Below are 6176 nucleotides of genomic sequence, written 5' to 3' on the forward strand. Positions count from 1 at the left end.
ACTCAAACTGTTTCCTCTTCCCACCTTCTTTATTTCTGAATTTTCTTTCCCCCTTAAGCACCCTTTTCGGCTTCCCTGTGGCTCAGCTGGTAAAGAATCCACATGCAATACAGGAGACCTGGGCTCGATCCCTGGGTGGGGAAGATACTCTGAAGGGAAAGGCTATCCACTCCAGTATTCTGGCCTAGAGAATTCCATGAACTGTACAGTCCATGTGATTGCAAAGAGTCGGATATTACTAAGCAACTTTCAGTTTCACTTAAGCACCCTTTACTGATAATTTGGTCTTCCCTGGTGGCTCAGTGGTAAAGAATAAGTCTGCCAATGCAGGAGACATGGGTTTGACCTTTGGCATCAGGAAGATACAATGGAGAAGGAAACAGCAACCCATTCCAGTGTTCTTGCCTGGAAAATCCCAAGGACAGAGGAGTCCATTGGGCTATACAGTCCATGGGGTTGCAAGAATTAGACATGACTTAGCAATTAAACAACAACTGATAATTTATAAAAACATGAAAAAAAAAACATTCTCAGAGTACTTTCCCAGTTTCACTTATTATTTTCTCTTTTGATTCTCACAACAAATTAGGTTTGTAGGTATTATCTCCAATGTACCTGGTGAGGAAACTGAAGCCTAGAAGAGTTCAGAGAATTGCCTGCAGAAAAAGAGCCATCAAGGCTTCCCTGGTGGCTCAGAGGTTAAAGCGTCTGCCTCCAATGCTGGAGACCCAGGTTCAATCCCAGGGTTGGGAAGATCCCCTGGAGAAGGAAATGATAACCCTCTCCAGTATTCTTGCCTGGAGAATCCCATGGACGGAGAAGCCTGGTAGGCTATAGTCCATGGGGTCGCAAAGAGTTGGACACAACTGAGCGACTTCACTTCTTCCCACTCCAAAGCCTTACTCTTCATGAAATATTCACTGTTTATGAGAAGATACAAGTTGTTTTGTGGGACCTGAAGTATACACATTAAAGCTGTCTGTTCTAGTTTTCCATGGCAGGATGCCATGATCTTAGTTTTTTTAATATTTAGTTTTAAGCCGGCTCTTTCACTCTCCTCCTTCATATTTATTAAGAGGCTTCTTTAGTGCCTCTTCAATTTCTGCCATTAGACTGGTATCATCCCCATATCTGAGGCTGTTGACATTTCTCCCACGTATCTTGATTCCAGCTTGTAACTCATCCAGCCTGGCATTTCTCATGATGTGCTCACTGTATAGGTTAAACAAACAGGGTGACAGCAGACAGCCCTGTCGTACTCCTTTCTCAATCTTGAACCAATCAGTTGTTCCATACAGGGTTCTAACTATTGCTTCTTGACCACCATACAGGTTTCTCTGGAGACAGGTAAGATGGTCTGGTATTCCCATCTCTTTAAGAGTTTTTCACAGTTTATTATGATCCACACAAAGGCTTTAGTGCAGTCAATGAAACAGAGGTAGATGTTTTTCTGGAATTCCCTAGCTTTCTCTATAATCCAGCAAATGTTGGCAATTTGATCTCTGGTTCCTCTTCTTTTTCTAAACCCAGCTTGGACATCAGGAAGTTCTTGGTTTGCATAATGCTGAAGCCTAGCATGCAAAAAATTTTAAGCACGACCTTACTAGCATGGGTGCTGTGCTTAGACGCTCAGTTGTGTCCGACTCTGAGACCCCATGGACTGTAGCCCGCCAGGCTCCTCTGTTCATGGGGATTCTCCAGGCCAGAACACTGGAGTGGGTTGCCATGCCCTCCTCCAGGTACTAGCATGGGAGATGAATGCAACTGTCCAATCGTTAGCACATTCTTTAGTACTTCCTTCTTGGGAATTGGAATGAGGATTGACCTTTTTCAGTCCTGTAGCCACTACTGGGTCTTCCAGATTTGCTGACATATTGAATGCAACACCTTGATGGCATCATCCTCTAGGGTTTTGAACAGTTCTACGGGAATTCCATTGCATCCACTAGCTTTATTAACAGCAGTGCTTCCTAAGGCCCACTTGACTTTGCTCTCCAGAATGTCTGGCTCTGGGTGACTGACCACACCGTCGTAGTAACCTGGTTCATTAAGAACTTTTTTGTGGATGCAAAAGTAGGAAGTCAAGAGATACCTGGAGTAACAGACAAGTTTGGCCTTGGAGAACCAAAAGAAGCAGGGCAAAAGCTAACTGAATTCTGCCAAGAGACTGCACTGGTCACAGAAAATGTGTTTGAATACCTGCTTTTAATTCTTTGGGTATATACTTAGAAGTAGAATTGCTGGGTCATGTGGTTATATTATGTTTAACTTCTGAGGAACTGCCAAACTGTTCCACAGTGGCTATACCCTATGAGCAATGTACAAATTTTCAGATTTCTTCACATTCTTGCCAATTCTTATTTTCCTTAAAAAATTATTATTATAACCATCCTAGTTGGTACAGACTGGCATCTTGCGGTTCCAACTTACATTTCTCTAATGACTAATAATGTTGAGTATCTTTTTTTCTTTATTTTTTAACTTTACAATATTGTATTGGTTTTGCCATATATCAACATGAATCTGCCACAGGTATACACGCATTCCCCATCCTGAACCCTCTTCCCTCCTCCCTCCCTGTACCATCCCTCTGGGTTGTCCCAGTGCACCAGCCCCAAGCATCCAGTATCGTGCATCAAACCTGGACTGGAGACTCATTTCATATATGATATTATACATGTTTCAACGCCATTCTCCCAAATCATCCCACCCTCTCCCTCTCCCACACAGTCCAAAAGACTGTTCTATACATAAGTGTCTCTTTTGCTGTCTCGTATACAGGGTTATTGTTACCATCTTTCTAAATTCCATATATATGCGTTAGTATACTGTATTGGTGTTTTTCTTCCTGGCTTACTTCACTCTGTATAATAGGCTCCAGTTTCATCTACCTCATTAGAACTGATTCAAATGTATTCTTTTTAATGGCTGAGTAATACTCTGTTGTGTATATGTACCACAGCTTTCTTATCCATTCATCTGCTGATGGACATCTAGGTTGCTTCCATGTCCTGGCTATTATAAACTGCTCTGTGATGAACATTGGGGTACATGTGTCTCTTTCAATTCTGGTTTCCTCGGTGTGTATGCCCAGCAGTGGGATTGCTGGGTCATAAGGCAGTTCTATTTCCAGTTTTTTAAGGAATCTCTACACTGTTCTCCATGTTGAGTATCTTGTCATGTGCTTGTTGGTCACTAACACATCTGTTTTGGAAAACACTTATTCAAGTCCTTTGCTCATTTTTTAATTGGGTTGTCTTTTTGTTGTTGAGTTGTACGAGTTATTTATGTATTCTGGACATTAGACCCTAATTTGCAAATATTTTCTCCCATTCTGTAGGTTGTCTTTTCACTTTCTTGATAATGCCCTTTGATGCACAAAGACTTCTAATTTTGATCAAACCCAATTTATCTTTTTCTTCTTTACTCTTCTTTTGGTATTATATCTAAGAATTTATTGCCAAATGCAAGGTCATTAAGATTTACCATGCATATTTTTCTTCTAAGAGTTTTATAATTTAGTTCTTATATTTAGGTTATCAGTTAATCCATTTTTAATTTTTGTATATCACATAAGGTAGGGGTGCAACTTCATTCTTTTGCATATAGATATTCAGTTGTCCCAGAACCACGTGTTGAAGAGACTTTTCTTTTCCCATTGAATGGTCAGAAAAAAATTAATTTGCCATAGATTTGTAAGTCTATTTCTGACTTTTAATTCTATTCTCTTGTCTATCTATCCTTATGCCAACACCACAATGTTTTGATCTCTGTAGCTTTGTAATAAGTTTTATAATAAGGAAATGTGAGTCCGCTAACTTTGTTCTTCTTAAATATTTTAAATATTCAAGGTCCTGTGCAATTCCATATGTATTTTCCACGTTTGCAAAAAGGGCTATTGGCATTTTAATCAGAATTGCATTGAATCTGTAGAGCAAGCTGGGTAGTATTGCCATCTTAACAATCTTGTCTTCCAATACATGAACATGGACGTCTTTCCACTTATTTAGGTATTCTTTAGTATATTTCAGCAATATTTAATAGTTTTTAGTGTGCAAGTCTTTCACTTTTGTGTAGTAAGGAATCTGGCCTCCTAAAGGGAGGTCTGGCCTCTGCCCCAGCTCCAGGGAGATGACCTCCACACCCCTGCAATTTCCCAAGAGACAGGAGTATAATTCATAGTGGAGTCCCTCAGATCAACTTTCATAGTTTTATGCTAATAAGGTGTCTCAGGGTGGGCCCCTTCATAGTTCAGGCTAATGAAATGACTCAGGGTACAGCTGACAACGTTAGAAAAGCCAACAATGTGACTGGAAAGTTAAGACTGAGTGTCACAAGATAACAGCCCAAACTTCAGGGAAGCAGGTGGATAGAGATTTTAGTTCAATCACATGGACAATAATTCTCCCCAAGTAAAGAAGCCTCATCAAGCACTGGACACCAGTGAGCATTTGTGATTGGCAATATTCTTAGAGCACTTCACACATCATATATGAGAGGAGACAACTCCACTCAGGACCCCACCTGGAGAGGACAACCAGAACTTCCAGTTTGGACCCCTCCCAGATGCTGCCCTACTGCTGCCTCAATTCAATGTATCCGTTCTCTGTAATCAATGTGACTGTGTATATAATAGCTTTCAGTGTGTTCTGCCAATCTTTGTAGCAAATTATTGAGTCTAAGCAAGGTTATGAGAATACCTGAATTTGTGGCCAGATGGCCTGAAGTCAGGGCGGCCCTGGAGACTCCCAACCTTGCAGATAGTATCTGAAATAGGGCAGTAGAGTTGCCTAAACTGTTTACAACCTCCTTAGTTAAATCTATCCCTAAGTGTTTTAACTAAAGAGGTTGCAAAGAGTTTAGGCAACTCCCTAGGTGTTTGGGGGCTTCCCTGAGGACTCTGATGGTAAAGAATCTGCCTGCAATGCAGGAGGCCAGGGTTCTATCCTTGGGTCGAGAAGATCCCCTGGAGAAAAGACTGGCAACCCACTCCAGTACTCTTGCCTGGAGAATTCCATGGAGAGAGGAGCCTGGCAGGCTACAGCCTATGGGGTTGCAGAGTTGGACATGACTGAGATTCTTTTGGATGCTGTTGTAAATGAAATTATTCCTTAATTTCCTATTTATTCATGTTTTGAAAATACTTATTGAGCACTTGCTGTATACTAGCCTCTGTTCCAAGTGCTTCACAACCCTAATTTTATTCTCCTAGCAACCTTAAGGTACTTTGTTGAAAACTAGGTAGTCTGCCTCCTGAGTCTGTATTCTGAACTCACCATACTGTTGCTTCATGAGCCTTCAAGAAGTTTCCTGGGAACCTCTTATCTACCTCTTCACACTGTCATTGTGTAGTTCAGACCCTTATAAATTCAACCCTGAGCCAGAGCTTCCCACTGTCTTCCTAATTCATCTGTCTACCACGTACCCCGAATGCTGCCTCCACTCTAACAACTCTGAAGCATTGCTGATCTAAGTCCTGGACATTCCAGTGACATGAAGTGCCTACTTTCTCTGCATTTATGAACATAAAAAACAATTACTGCTCATAAGCTGTACTTGACCATAGATTCTGCAGTGTCTTCTACTAGCATTGAATTCTTACTGAAAACTTTGCTTTGAACAGAGGCAAAGTGGGTGAGGGGAGGGCACAAAGCCTAACCCCACAAACTCCACTTCTCAGTCTCAGATTATTCATTTGCAGAACAAACTATAAGGTCTCCTCTCAAAAGTTGTTGTAGGAATTAATTGGAAAGGCAACGCCAAAGAATGCTCAAACTACCGCACAATTGTACTCATCTCACACACTAGTAAAGTAATGCTCAAAATTCTCCAAGGCAGGCGTCAGCAATATGTGAACCGTGAACTTCCTGATGTTCAAGCTGGTTTTAGAAAAGGCAGAAGAACCAGAGATCAAATTGCCAACATCCGCTGGATCATGGAAAAAGCAAGAGAATTCCAGAAAAACACCTATTTCTGCTTTATTGACTATGCCAAAGCTTTTGACTGTGTGGATCACAATAAACTGTGGAAAATTCTGAAAGAGATGGGAATACCAGACCACCTGACCTGCCTCTTGAGAAATCTGTATGCAGGTCAGGAAGCAACAGTTAGAACTGGTCATGGAACAACAGACTGGTTCCAAATAGGAAAAGGAGTACGTCAAGGCTGTATATTGT

Source organism: Bison bison, unplaced genomic scaffold (genome assembly GCF_000754665.1).
Source record: "Bison bison bison isolate TAMUID 2011002044 unplaced genomic scaffold, Bison_UMD1.0 scf7180017864519, whole genome shotgun sequence".
NCBI lineage: Eukaryota > Metazoa > Chordata > Mammalia > Artiodactyla > Bovidae > Bison > Bison bison.